General features: G+C 45.5%; 1 protein-coding gene and 1 pseudogene across 3 annotated transcripts in view; one reads left to right on the top strand and one right to left on the bottom strand.

Annotated features, from left to right (window-relative positions):
- The window catches only part of LOC126518482 (solute carrier family 53 member 1), a 400674-nt gene that overhangs the window by 112283 nt on the left and 273858 nt on the right, over positions 1–14533 (bottom strand). The window lies entirely within an intron of this gene.
- Positions 11250–11383, top strand: LOC126518781 (U2 spliceosomal RNA; annotated as a pseudogene).

Genomic DNA, 14533 nt, shown 5'->3' with positions numbered 1-14533 from the left:
ATGCAGTTTATTATTTGTTTCTGCGTTCCACATGCACTGCCAGTGTTGTCACAGTTTCCTTCTTAAGAAAGGCCTCAGATCTGTGACAGGGACAGCAGTTGTAGAAAAAGTGGTTAGTGATGCGAGTGATGTGGCCATTTTGTCAGCTAGCACATTACCTTCAATGCCCCTATGGCCAAGCACCCAGCATATTACTACGTGTCTATGTGATAGATAAATATTGCATAAGAGCGAGTAAAGTGCAATGAAAACAGGATTTGTATGCTTTTGTAAAGAAATTAACGCTTTTACAAGGCTTAACATGTCTGTAAATACTATTGCTCTGTTGAGTTTTGATTTATTTATGTTTTACTGCAGACAGTACTGCATAGGCTTCTGCAGTGAAGATACTTGTTAAGGGATTCAATACGTCAGATTCTGAAAATGAGGGACCAACTGCAGCAAAAGATACGCCAGAATGTGATTTTGACACCTCTGTGTAGAATTCTGAGCACGAGTACTTCGATTGAAGTTCACAGAAATGCATAGTGATTTCGAGGTCAGGTGCATGCTTTGTGACCTCTACAAAGGATATGTCACAGTCTATCACCTGCCACTCCCAGGGTGGTAACAGCTTAGCTGCAGGCATTAGGCGATGTTCGAGAACTGGCACATCCATTTCCGTGCTAAGTTCTCTTGCATGCAGTGAGAAAGGGAGTCTCATAGAGGGTCTATTCTGAAACAGTGTTTCACATGTCAAGTCGTTAACGGTTGTGAAACACGGATGTTCCTTATTAGAGCGAACCTTGAGAAAATATGTTAAGCTGATGTATGGTTCTCTGAAAATGGAGTGACCACTCATCTGACTCGACGTAAAGACTTTCAACAGGGCTTGTTCTAAATGCACCAGTGGCCAGGCGAATACCGAGATGGTGAACGGGGTCTAACATCTTTAGCGCACTCGGGGCAGCGGAGTGATATACTACGGCACCATAACCTAATCTTAATCGAACTAGGCTCCTGTAAGGATTCAGTAAACTCTTCCTGTCGCTACCCCATGTTGTGTGGGATAGGATTTTAAGTAAATTCACTGTTTTTAGACATTTTGCTTTAAGACATTTTATACGTGAGATGAAACTAAGCCTTGAGTCAAGTATTACATCGAGGAATTTGTGTTCATTGTGCACAGGTATTTGTTGTCCGCCCAGTTCTACGCAAGGATCTGGGACCAGACCTCTCTTTCTTGTGAAGAGAACGTAAGAACTTTTATGGGGGTTGATTTTAAATCCATTTTGGTCTGCCCACTTGGACACCTTGTTTAAGCCCTGCTGCACCTGTCTTTCACACACTGTAAAGTTGCAGGACTTGAAACCTATCTGTAAATCGCCTACGTAGACGGAATAAAAAATGGCCGGTGGCAGTGAAGGACGAAGTGTGTTCATTTTATCGATAAAGAGAGTGCAACTGAGTACTCCTCCCTAGGGTACACCTGTTTCTTGTATAAAAGGTCGCAACAATACGTTGCCGATTTTCACGCGGAAAATACAATTCGACTAATAGCTTTCAATTATGTTCAGCATATTTCCACGGATGCCCATTTCCGACAGGTCTCGCAAGATCCCGTAATGCCATGCCGTGTCATACGCTTTTTCCATGTCAAGGAATATCGATAGGAAATACTGTTTATGTATAAATGCATCGCGGATATTTCCTTCAACGCGCACAAGATGATCAGTTGTCGACCGCCCTTCTCTGAAGCCACACTAATAAGGATCGAGCATATTGTTGAGCTCAAGGAAGTGTATAAGTCTGCGATTTATCATTTTTTCAAAAACCTTTGCGATTTATCATTTTTTCAAAAACCTTACACGGACAATTTGTTAGAGCTATCGGACGATAACTTGCTGCCAAGGAAGGGTCTTTTCCCCGCTTCAAAACAGGAACCACAATCGCTCCTTTCCATGTGGATGGGAGGTATCCCGAAGCCCAAATAGTGTTGAATAGTGTAAGTAGTGTAACTTGTGTGTCAGTATGTAGCTTTCTGATCATGTCATACAAGACTCTGTCAGGTCCTGGTGCAGTGCTTTTGCAAGTGTTCAAGGCAGCTCTCAACTCGGCAATACCGAAAGGCCGGTTATACGGTTCATTCTGCCTGGATTTTTGTATGATTGGCTTATGTTCTACTATTTCTTTATGTTTAAGAAAGGATTGGGAATAGTGCATTGAGCTCGACACTCGCTCAAAGTGCTCCTTAAGTGAATCTGCCTGATCTTGTAGTGTATCGCCCTGTGTGTTTACCAGAGGGAGTGAATATGTTTGTCGCCCTCTTATCCTATTAACCTTGTTCCAGACTTTGGCCTCATCTGTATAGGAGTTGATGCCCGATAAGAACTTCTGCCAACTGTCTCTTCTGGCCTGTCGGCGCGTTCTCCTGCCTTGGGACTTTACTTTCATAAAGTTAATAAGATTCTCCGCAGTGAGAGAGGCGCGTAGCAACCCCAACGCTTTGTTCTGTTTTTTACGAGCGATCCTACAATCGTCGTTCCACCACGGGACACGCCGTTTGCATGCCAAGCCATTTACTTCTGATATGCATTTAGATGCGGCATCTATTATGAAGTCACTGAGCATGTGCTGGTGGGCTAGTTGGTTAAGCATGATCACAAAGACTGTGCCGAATAAAACAACACACGAAGAAAGGAGACACGAGACAAGCACATCTTGACATCTTGAGAGCGACACTTAGAAGTTATTCTGTATCTTGGCTTCCTTGTGCGATGCAGATGACTGCCCTGTTTATTCTTGTTGTTTTGATCCTTGACAGCAGCTATATATTACTATGTCAAGAAATAAAACACTCAGTTGTTAGTGCGCCTACGTGCTTGTCTCGTGTCTCCTTTCTTCGTGTGTTGTTTTATTCGGCGCCGTCTTTGTAATCTATTATGAAGGCTGTAAAATACTCAACAGCAGCATCAATTCTTAACGAGGACAAGTCATCCGATGGGATACTAGTGAGAGTTCGGAATTTCTCCCAGTCGGCTGTATCAATCTTCCACTTAGGGGCCTGTGGTAGATATTCATTTTCTTTAGGTGTTCTTAGCAGTATGGGGAAGTGGTCGCTTCCGTAAGGATTGTTGATAACTTCCCCCTCGAGTTCAGGTAGTACAGACGGGGAAACAAGGCTAAGATCAATTGAAGATAGGTTCCTTTTGCAAGACAGTAATTGTGGGTGCCTTCTTATTCAGCAGACACAAACCAGAAGAGAAAAGGAAACTGTTCAACAAGACGACCTTGAGCATCTATACGAGAGTCGCCCCACAGGCAGTTGTGCGCTTTGAAATCCCCAAGGACAACATAAGGTTCTGGCAATTCATCTATGAAGGACTGAAATTCATGTTTAGTTAATTTGTAATGTGGGGGTATGTAGAGCGAGCAGACAGTGATAAGTTTGTTTAGGAGAACAGCACGAACCGGCACTGCTTCAAGGAGAGTTTGTAGCTGCAAACGTTGACACGCTATGCCGTTCTGAATAACAATGGCAACACCGCCCGATGATGCGTGAGCATTATCGCGATCTTTGCGAAAAGTTATATACTGTTAGAGAAAGTTTGTCTGTTTGGATTTTAAGTGTGTTTTCTGTAAACACAGCACTTTTGGATTGTGTTTTTGGATGAGTTCCTGCACATCATCAAGGTTTCCAAGAAGACCTCTGACGTTCCATTGAATTATTTGTGTATCCATATTGGAAGTCAATAGGTGCTGTGTGTACGGAAACAGAAGTATTAATTACAGAGATTTCAGAGATTAGATTACAGAGCTCTTTCGAGGCCCTGTAATCGGGGTTTTGCCCTTTCTGAAGCGTTCGAGGGAGCCTCGCTGCTCCTTAGGCGCTTGGAACGCCTTGAGGATAGGTGTAGTGTCCATTGCCTCTTGTGAGGCACCGGACACGTGCTCTTGCGAGCGAGAAGTTACCCGAGAGAGTCTCGCCTTGGAGGGCAAGACCCCTGCGCCCACCAGCCCGGAGGTCGATGGGGCTCCCTGAGGGATTTGGCTGCGCCGGCTGTTGCCAGCGCTGGAAGGGGCCGGGGAGCTTGAGGCAGCCTCGGCTGCGCCCACCATCGGGGTCGATGACCCCGGCTGCTGGGTTGGCGTAGCAGCGCTAGCTGCAGCCGCCAGGGGGCGGATGGCGTCAGTGCAGCCTCACTGGGTGTGGGTCAGACAGCCGCCGGAGACCGTTGTGGCGCTGGCCCCTGACGCGCCACATCGGCAAAGGTTTTCTTGGGCAGGTAAGATACCTGCCTGCGTGCCTCCTTGAAACTTATATTTTCCTTTACTTTGTGACAATTTCTTTTCTTTTTTCCATGATGGGCACGACCGCGAGTACGCGGCGTGCTCCCCTTCAGTTTACGCAATGGAGAGTGTTCTTGCAAGCTTCAGAAGTATGTTCTTGGGCACTGCACTTCGCACAGGTTTGACGGCCTTGGCAGCTCTGCGAACTATGGCCGAAACGTTGGCATTTGAAACATCTGAGGGGATTTGGCACATATTTTTATTTATTTATTTAACCATACTGCAGGCCAATTCTTTGGCCCTAGCAGGAGGGGCATTTTCGGAATGACAAAACAGTAAATAACAACAATAAATTCGCAAACAGCAAAAGGGGCAAAAGCAACAGCGCTAACACAATGAAGCAATTTTCAAAAAAAAAAAAAAAAAACAAACATATGGCCTAACACAGAGCTTGATGTACCCGGCCTCTCTAGACTCGGGCAGAATACTTGAGCCGAATGTGAGTATGAGGTGTTGTTAGATATGGGGCCGTTTCCTGAGCCTACTTCGAGTTCCCCAGACCACATCGAATCGCACCACAGCTAAGTAAGGAATGCAGAAGCAAGACGGCTGTAACGCGCCGTGACAACCTGACGGCTGTAATGCGTCGTGACAACCTAGCAGCGTCGCCCCCGTCCGCCTTTGAAGAGGGCATTTGCAAGCCAGGGAGGCAATACCGCAGGGAGAAGAAGGCCCTCGGACAAACAACCGAGTGGCGACTCTCTTCGCCGGGTGTGACTCCATCGCATGGGCGCCTACCATTGGCTGAAAATGGCGTCACCTGAGCGGGCTCTCCCATTGGCCGAACGTGACATGTCTTCGAGGCACCGAAGGGCTTAAAAGACGCAGACCGGGAGCAGCAAGAGCATTCCTAGAGGATTCCTAGAGCCTTCCCTGATTCATCTCTTTCGAACTTCTTGCGACGGGCCGCAGCGTCCGAGTTGCTGCCGGCCCGTAATGACTCTAAGACTGTTCATTGACTCTCACTGTAAATAATGTAAATAAACCTGCCAAGTTTTCATCTCGAAGTCCTCCTCGACTCCTACAACTGGTTGCTAGCGGTGGGATCGCCTCCAAATGCATCAACTGGTGGCAGCGCTACGGATCAATCTTCGTCGAGAGAAATCCTGAGGGACCTGGAACAGCGAAGAAGAGCCTTCGTCCAAAGGAGTCGCGAGGAACCGGGAAGAGCGAAGAAGAGAGAGCCTTCGTCGAAAGAGGTCCTAAGAAACTGGGAGTACCGAAGAAGAGCGAGCCTTCGACTCAGGGAGTCCTGAGGAACCGGGAACAGTGGACCGATGAACCAGATGGCAGGGTGCTGCAACCGTAAGTGAGCGCGTGGTTTCTTTCCTTTTGATTCACCAGACTCAAATGTTGTGTGTTCATTTTGATAGTTCTGGAAATCGGGAATTTGTTGCATTGTGAGTTTGCACAAATTAATTAAGGAAAACAGTTCTAACCACCAGTCGAGGCAGCTGCCATGGATCTTAGAAGGTTGACGAGGTTAGACTTGTTGGTGTGCGACGATTTGGGAGTTGAGGCGGACGAACAGATGAAAACGCCAGCTATCATAAAGGCGATTGAAGATAGTGGCAATGATGATAAAATCATTGAGCTTGCTTGGGAGGTGATACAAGAACCACGGGAGCGTGAACGTCGTGAACGTAAGAGTGAGCGTAAGCGTCAAGAACGCGAGAATGAACGGAAGCGTGAGCTTCAAGAACTTACTCTTAGGTGTGAGCGTCACGAACGTGAGAATGAACGCGAACGTGAGTATCAGGAACGTAAGCGTGAGCAAAAGTATGAGAGAGCGAAGGCAGCATTGTTAAAAGAGATACAGCTCGAGTAAAGCCTGCTGCATTGTTCCAGAGTCGGTTGAGCTGTCCGCCAGTCGAGGCAAAGTGAGAGTAGATTTAAATGTAAATCACTCAGACTGTTCGGGTAAGAGACCGATCCGGGCCGACGAAATGTGTAACGGCCAGCACGAGGCACCAGAGGACGGCAAAAAAGGGCATTCCAAGAGAAAGCGCCGCAAAAAGAAGCGCCCTAAAGATAGGAATGCGGTGACTAATGTAGCGCCGCCAAAGACGGCGAGAGACCCAAAAGGGCAGGGTGCGAGGAAAAGAGAGGTGCGGTCGTCACTGACGATGTTGACGCATCATAAACGTTCGAGCCACAGGTCAAAGGGGGACCGCGAAGCATGTTCTGCACGGACGCGGACAAAGGACACGGGGCAGTTAAATTCCTTGTCGTTCCATCGTTCTCTTCGAAGCTCAGCGTGCAGTACGAAGAAGCGCAAGGTGGCAAGACGAGACCAGGTGGGGAGTAGCGACGCAGTCAATAGAGTTTGTGTTGAAAGCGGGGCGCCAGGACGCAAATTGGCAGGGGACTGTAACGTCTTGGGGGAGCTGATAGTGAGTCAGCCCTTTTCTTGTTCCTCGGTAGCCAGAGTAGCTTTCACACCGTGACCACCTCAGGTATGGCTCAAAGTATGAGTCAGACGTAAACGTTTGGAACGGGAGGCAAGAGAGCTTCCGTAGAAGTGAAACGTGTTTTGTTTTTTATTTTTGAGCACTCGGATAATTTTCGCGATTTAAGTTTCTTTCAATATGTAAGGTTTGAGCTTTGTTTAGGTTTTGTTTGAGAAGCTCGGAGATTTGAAAGACGCGTTTTTTGTAAACATGTAGTATCGCGAGGTGTTCATTAATAAGTAGATGGGCTCTCTTTTTTGTGTGTGTGAGTAACCCGAGTGTCAAGGTTATCGGTGAGAGGCCTATCGTAACGTGCGTGTGTTTTAGTTAACCTTCTTTTTTTTATGTGTTTTTTAATTTTCTAAGGTTAACCGCGTAGGTTTTCAGTAAGTGCATCATTTGCACTGAGAAGCGTCCTTGGTTCCTTTAGCGCATGTCCTGTGTGGACGGAAGGAAGCAGATTTATGACTGGGTTGCTCGTGTGTGTTGAGGGCAGCCATATTCTGACTTCTTTGGTGAACGCGACTAGAACTAGTTATTAGAAGACGCATCATTTTAAGGTTTCTGCGGAGTGCGTGAGCCCCGCAGGTTTAATTGCTCGCCTAAGTTACGTGTCCTGTAGGGACTAAAGGAAGAAACGTGAGTAAGCGTAATAAAAAGTTTGCCTACAACGCAAGTACGCGTTCTGATTAGTGACCACAAGGCTAGCGCGCTTGTGATTACGTACTTGTGAAGTTGACCAGACTGTTCAGTGGCACCAATACGTGCGATAAGTACGCCACTGCGATAGGTTGGAAACATGCTGTTCGTGTAGTTAGGCCACTTAAGTTATGTTCGGCTGTTTTCATTGTTTGTTTGCAACGATAACGACCCTTTGTTTTGCAACAACAATAGTACTCTGGTCGTGTCGGCATTCGGGGAGAAATGGATAGCGGTTTGGAAAGGTGGTTGAAACTGCTTTGTCAAAATTGGGGAAATAAAAGATCAGGGTTCATTTTGACTCAGTAATAGCCTGGCGAGTCAGGGGTGAAGAGCCTGCGCTTACATGTGGTGCAGCGCTGTGTTGTTTTGTTTGTTTGACGTATGTTCTCCAGGGCCCAGGATCCCGAATGTTGTCAAATGAGGCTCGACACCAGTACCCTGCAGGTTCTTTCAGCGTTCCTCATGGCCAGCGAATTGAGTTCACCGGCCATTCCGAACTTCTGGGGTGAGGACGAGCTGTTAGATATGGGGCCGTTTCCTGAGCCTACTTCGAGTTCCCCAGACCACATCAAATCGCACCACAGCTAAGTAAGGAATGCAGAAGCAAGATGGCTGTAATGCGCCGTGACAACCTAGCAGCGTCGCCCCCGTCTGCCTTTGAAGAGGGCATTTGCAAGCCAGCGAGGCAATACCGCAGGGAGAAGAAGGCCCTTGGACAAACAACCGAGTGGCGACTCTCTTCGCCGGGTGTGACTCCATCGCATGGGCGCCTACCATTGGCTGAAAATGGCGTCACCTGAGCGGGCTCTCCCATTGGCCAAACGTGACGTGTCTTCGAGGCACCGAAGGGCTTAAAAGACGCAGACCGGGAGCAGCAAGAGCATTCCTAGAGGATTCCTAGAGCCTTCCCCGATTCATCTCTTTCGAACTTCTTGCGACGGGTTGCAGCGTCCGAGTTGCTGCCGGCCCGTAATGACTCGAAGATTGTTCATTGACTCTCACTGTAAATAATGTAAATAAACCTCCGAAGTTTTCATCTCGAAGTCCTCCTCGACTCCTACAGTGTTTGGTCTTGATTTCTTTGCTGTCACGCCTGATCTTAATTCCTTTAACATTGATAACATTCTGGTCACTGAAGCCCTCCAAGAGTTCATCCTCAGTGAGCTCCAGTAAGTCATCGTCCGAGACAACACCGCGGCTTGTGTTCATCGTACGGTGCGGGGTTACAATTACTTGGGTTTCCCCAAATGACACTACTTTTGTCAATTTCTCATAATGTTTCTGATCGCGGAGCTCCAAAAGGAGATCACCGCTTGCCATCCTCGACGCCTTATAACTTGTACCAAAGACTTCATTCAATGTCTTAGAAACAAGGAATGGTGAGATAGTTTGCGCTGGTTTAGCTGGTATTTCAGAGTGGATCGCGTGAAAACGAGGGAAAGATTCTTTTTGCCGACCAAAAAACTGGAATACTTCATCGGTGCGCCCTCTTTTCTGAGGGCGATCAGGAAGCGGAGGGAAAGAGGTTGCCATAAAGGAATTTAATTTTCGGCAATAACGCCAGCCACCCACCGTGGAGTCCTACAAGGGGACGCTACAGGGACTGTAAGAACAGGTCCTGTAAACGCCAGCTGTACGTCATCACTATAACCAAATATGAAAAAACCTAGGTTGGCTATTCACACAAGGTTAACCCTCACTGCCTGGAAAAATTGGAAGTAAAGGGAAGCCAGGAGAAGACAGGAAAGGTGGAAAGTGAGAGAAAGACGAAGACTAGAGGGAGAGAGGGACAGGAAAAGGCAACTACCGATTTTCCCCGGGTGGGTCAGTCCGGGGGTGCCGTCTATGTGAAGCAGAGGCCGAAGAGGTGTGTTGCCTCCGCCGGGGGGCCTTAAAGGTCCAAACACCCAGCATCGGCTCAACCCCCAGGATCCCCCTTTCCCCAAACACGGCTAAGCCGCGCACGGTTAGACGCAGGAGGGTCCAACACCCATGTGCTCGGGTACGTGGTGTCGCAACACACCAAACGCCTGCTGACGCAGACGCCCCTGCGGGGTCTTTCTGTCTTTTAAAGTTATGCCTAGCATTCTTCATTCCATCACTCTTTGCGCGGTCCTTAACTTGTTCTCAAGCTTCTTTGTCAGCCTCCAAGTCTCTGCGCTCTATGTCAGCACCGGTAAAATGCACTGACTGTATACTTTCCTTTTCAATGATAACAGTAAGCTCCCATTCAGGAGCTCACGATGTCTGCCGTATGCGATCCAACCCATTTTTATTCTTCTGTGAATTTCCTTCTCATGGTCCGGGTTCCCTGTGATTAGTTGATCTAGGTAAACATACTCATCCACAGACTCTAGAGGCTGACCTGCGACCTTGAAATATTGTTCCCTTGCCAGGTTATTTATCATCTTTGTCTTCTGCATATTAATCTTCAGTCCCACTCTTACACTTTCCCTGTTAAGGTCCTCAATCAATTGTTGTAACTCGTCTGCATTGTTGCTGAATAGAACAATGTCATCGGCAAACCGAAGGTTGTTGAGGTATTCGCCGTCGATCTTTACTCCTAAGCCTTCCCAGTTTAATAGCTTGAATACTTCTTCTAAGCACGCAGTGAATAGCATTGGAGAGATTGTGTCTCCTTGTCTGACTCCTTTCTTTATAGGTATCTTCCTACTTGTGTAGAATTAAGGTGGCTGTGGAATCTCTGTAGATATTTTCTAGGGTATTTACGTAAGCGGTCTGTACTCCTTGATTACGCGATGCCTTTATGACTGCTGGTATCTCTACTGAATCAAATGCTTTTTCGTAATCTATGAAAGCCATATAGAGAGGTTTATTGTACTCTGCGGATTTCTCGATAACCTGGTTAATGACATGGATGTGATCCATTGTAGAGTAACCTTTTCTGAAGCCAGCCTGCTCCCTTGGATGACTAAATTACAGTGTTGTCCTTATTCTGTTGGAGATTATTTTGGTATATATTTTATATAATACTGGGAGTAAGCTAATGGGACTATAATTTTTTAGTTCTTTAACGTCACCTTTTCTGTGGATTAGTACAATGTTTGCATTCTTCCAGTTTTCTGGGACCCTTGCAGTCGATAGACACTTCATATAGAGAGCCGCCAGTTTTCCCAGCATTATGTCTCCTCCATCTTTGATTAAATCGACTGTTATTCCATCCTCTCCTGCCGCTTTTCCCTGTTTCATGCCTTGCAAGGCCTTTCTGACCTCATCTCTAGTTAGAGGAGGAGTTTCTGTATACTGTTCATTATACAGAAACTGGGTACCGCCTGGGTACTGTAAAGGTCAGTATAGAATCCTTCCGCTGCTTTTACTATATCTTCCAGATTGCTGATGATATTACCCTGCTTATCTTTTAGCGTATACATCTTGGCTTGTCCTATGCCAAGTTTCCTTCTCACTGATTTCAGGCTGCGTCCATTTTTTACGGCTTCTTCAGTCTTTCTCACGTTATAGTTTCGAATATCACTTATTTTCCGCCTTGTTGATCAGTTTTGACAATTCTGCGAATTCTATCTTATTTCTTGAGTTGGACACTTTCATTCTTTGTTGTTTCTTTATTAGGTCCTTTGTTACTTATGATGTACATCTCTGTTAATAAAACTTATGCATGAGAAGTGCATCATTCTGCTTTTTGTCTACTTATTACATAAAATATTGAGTGCAATAGTTCCTTAGAAAAAAATAAAATTTGGTGTAACCTACAAAAAAAAACCTATTTTCCCCATGGCAGGAAAAGAGTTAATATCTGATAATGTTCTATTTGGACCCAAGATATTAAACTTATTTTTGCAAGTTGGTGTAGTGCTTGAAGCCCGCTTCACCTCTGCCGCGGGTCGGCTCGGTATTTCACTATCTCCGCGATCGGTCTACGGTTTTTGCACACACAGAACAAAAATGTACGAAACCCTAGACATAAACAGCTTTGCTGTAAAATGAAACATAGTTGGACATTCTGCACTCAAGTTCCCACATAAGCTTACTGTGAAATTATGGATTTTGAGAGCATGTATACTTAGTTATACTTAATAGTTTATCACAAACTACTCTGCAATCTCAAAAGGTCAACCTCGCAAGTCTGGAATAACTTTCAAGGAAGTTTCCAGAACCCAAGCCTAATTATCTTGTATTGTTTATGGGGAGTATCATTTACAGACATTTGTAAGCTCGCAAGTTCCCATGTGCATTAGACGGCTGTATATGGAGGAAAAAGAGCAGACAGCACGGAGGCACACACACGTCTGGACTTTTTCTCTTCTGGCATCTAGATCACAAAGTTATAAATGATAACACTTATACTTTGCTCAACCATAAAGTTGCTTCCCCCATAAAAGGCTGGCGGAGCACTAATTCACATCCAAGCCCCACTAATTACGCGGCATTGTTTATGGGGAATATCATTTACAGACATTTGCAAGCTCCCAAGTTCCCATGTGCATTAGATGACTTTCTATGGAGGAAAAAGAGCAGACACAGTATGGAGGCACACACGCATCTGGACTTTTCTCTTCTGGCATCTAGATCACAAAGTTATAAATCATAACGCTTATACTTTGCTCAACAATAAAGTTGCTTCCCTCATAAAAGGCTGGCGGAGCACTAATTCCCATCCAAGCCCGACTAATTACGTTGCATTATTTATGGGGAATATCATTTACAGACATTCGCAAGCTCCCAAGTTCCCATGTGCATTAGACGACTTTCTATGGAGGAAAAAGAGCAGACACAGTATGGAGGCACACACGCATCTGGACTTTTTCTCTTCTGGCATCTAGATCACAAAGTTATGAATGATAACGCTTATACTTTGCTCAACAATAAAGTTGCTTCCCTCATAAAAGGCTGGCGGAGCACTAATTCCCATCCAAGCCCGACTAATTACGTTGCATTATTTATGGGGAATATCGTTTACAAACATTTGCAAGCTCGCAAGTTCCCATGTGCATTAGACGGCTTTCTATGGAGGAAAAAGAGCAGACACATTATGGAGGCTGTAGAAAAAGGCGAATAAACGGAGCAGGCGGGCACTGCGAGAAGAAATTGGAACAATGAGGAGCTCTTTGTCTGGTTTCTTTATGTCTCAGTTTTTATAAATTTTTTGGTGCCGAAAACCTCCGTGTGGACTCGTTACCTTCATTGCACGTCTCCAAGGGCCTTCTACTCCACTGCCTCGCACTGCGAGCGGTGAGGAATGACTGGATAGCGCATCGTTCATGATGGGCGTGGAGACCAGACATCTATCAAGAGCGAATCTGATGGATTGCCTCAAGACCAAGCGGTCGGCTCGACGAGCACAGATTACGAAGATTCTGCAAGAAGCACAGTTGCTACTTACAGATCCTACCGTGGACAAGCCCAAGCTTTCAGGTATTTTTGGCCATCTATCTACTAGCAACAACGAAACTCGAAACTTAACGATGCACTCGAAGAGCACATTGCCGACGACGAGGTCGAAGCAGAATACATAACTGCTGCAGAATATAACGATCAAGCTATCAGCATGCTTGCCGAGATTTGGTGCAAGATTGACGCTTTGGGACGTGCTGACAGTACAGCGGAGTCTGCTCCTCAGAATGCAACCCCGACAGTTCCTGACACTATGCCCAGTATGCAAAAAAAGAGGTGAGGCGTGCAGACAGGACACAAGAGTAGAGAAGTGGACTTCACCTCTACCCCATCGCATCCTAGTAGCAATCTAGAAGTAGATGATGTAGTACTCATCGAGGAACCTAACATCTCTAGAGGTATTTGACCACTGGGACGAGTGGTGGATGTCTTCCCTGGTCAAGATGGAATAATCCGAGCCTGCTGTGTCAAAGCTCAAGATGGCAAACTTATAAGAAGGCCAGTGCAGAAATTGTACAAGCTTGAATTGGACAATTGGACAATTGGGTGGGAGTGTGTAGAAAAAGAAGAATAAACGGAGCAGGCGGGCACTGTGAGAAGAAGTTGGAACAATGAGGAGCTCTTTGTCTGGTTTCTTCAAGTCTCGTTAGTTTTATACATTTTATACATTAGTTTTCATACAGAGGCACACATGCATCTGGACTTCTCTTCTGGCATCTAGATCACGAAGTTATAAATTATAACGCTTATACTTTGCTCAATAATAACGTTGCTTCCCCCATAAAAGGCTGGTGGAGCACTATTTCACATCCAAGCGCAACTAATTACATTGCATTGTTTATGGGGAATATCGTTTACGGACATTTGCAAGCTCGCAAGTTCCCATGTGCATTAAGCAGCTTTCTATAGAGGAAAAAGAGCAGACACGGCATGGAGGCACACACGCGTCTGGACTTTTTCTCTTCTGGTGTCTATAGTAGGAAGTTATAAATGGTGACGCTTAAACTATGCTCAACAGTAAAGTTCTTCAACCACTTAAGATCCAAGTGCACATAATTATGTAGTATTGCTCATGGGGAATATAATTTACGGACTTTTTCTTTTCTGGTTCTCTAAAATACAGGGTTCCGAAGCTGTGTACATGCTCATCAGAGTTGTGAGAGGTGCTCCGGAACATCGCAGATCTCACGATTCCACTGCGTCTGTGGCTTATTTTATTGACAGCTCAAGCAGTAGTGAGTCAGATGATGCTGCCTTTTCATATGACTGATTCTGAGGGCGATGAGGACGGAAATCAATCCGGAACTTGAGGATGCACAGCTAGTTCATGCTCCTCAATGAACTGTCAGCACTAGCCTCTTAACAAGGAGACATACCTAAACTGCAATAAATGTGATAACAAAATGTAGTAGAAAACAAGAGTTTTCCAAAAAATTTGCAAAGTTCCGCTATGTTTTGCTATCAGAAACTGCTTTGCTTCCTGGCAAACCCAATTGCAGGGCTTCAAGTTAAACTTGTGTAACACAAGTAGTTTTCAAGGGAGAAGTTTTATTTCTTCACAGACAGTGACTATGAGGTATACAAAATTTTCTTATATTTCAAAAAAATTTTAGCATTTCTTCTTTATATACAAGCGTACCTTTAGAACAATACCTTGCAAGTGTTGTCTTGTTTAATTCTAC

The sequence above is a fragment of the Dermacentor andersoni genome, chromosome 1 (genome assembly GCF_023375885.2).
Source record: "Dermacentor andersoni chromosome 1, qqDerAnde1_hic_scaffold, whole genome shotgun sequence".
NCBI classification, from domain to species: domain Eukaryota; kingdom Metazoa; phylum Arthropoda; class Arachnida; order Ixodida; family Ixodidae; genus Dermacentor; species Dermacentor andersoni.
This window is presented reverse-complemented; position numbering and strand designations above follow the sequence as displayed.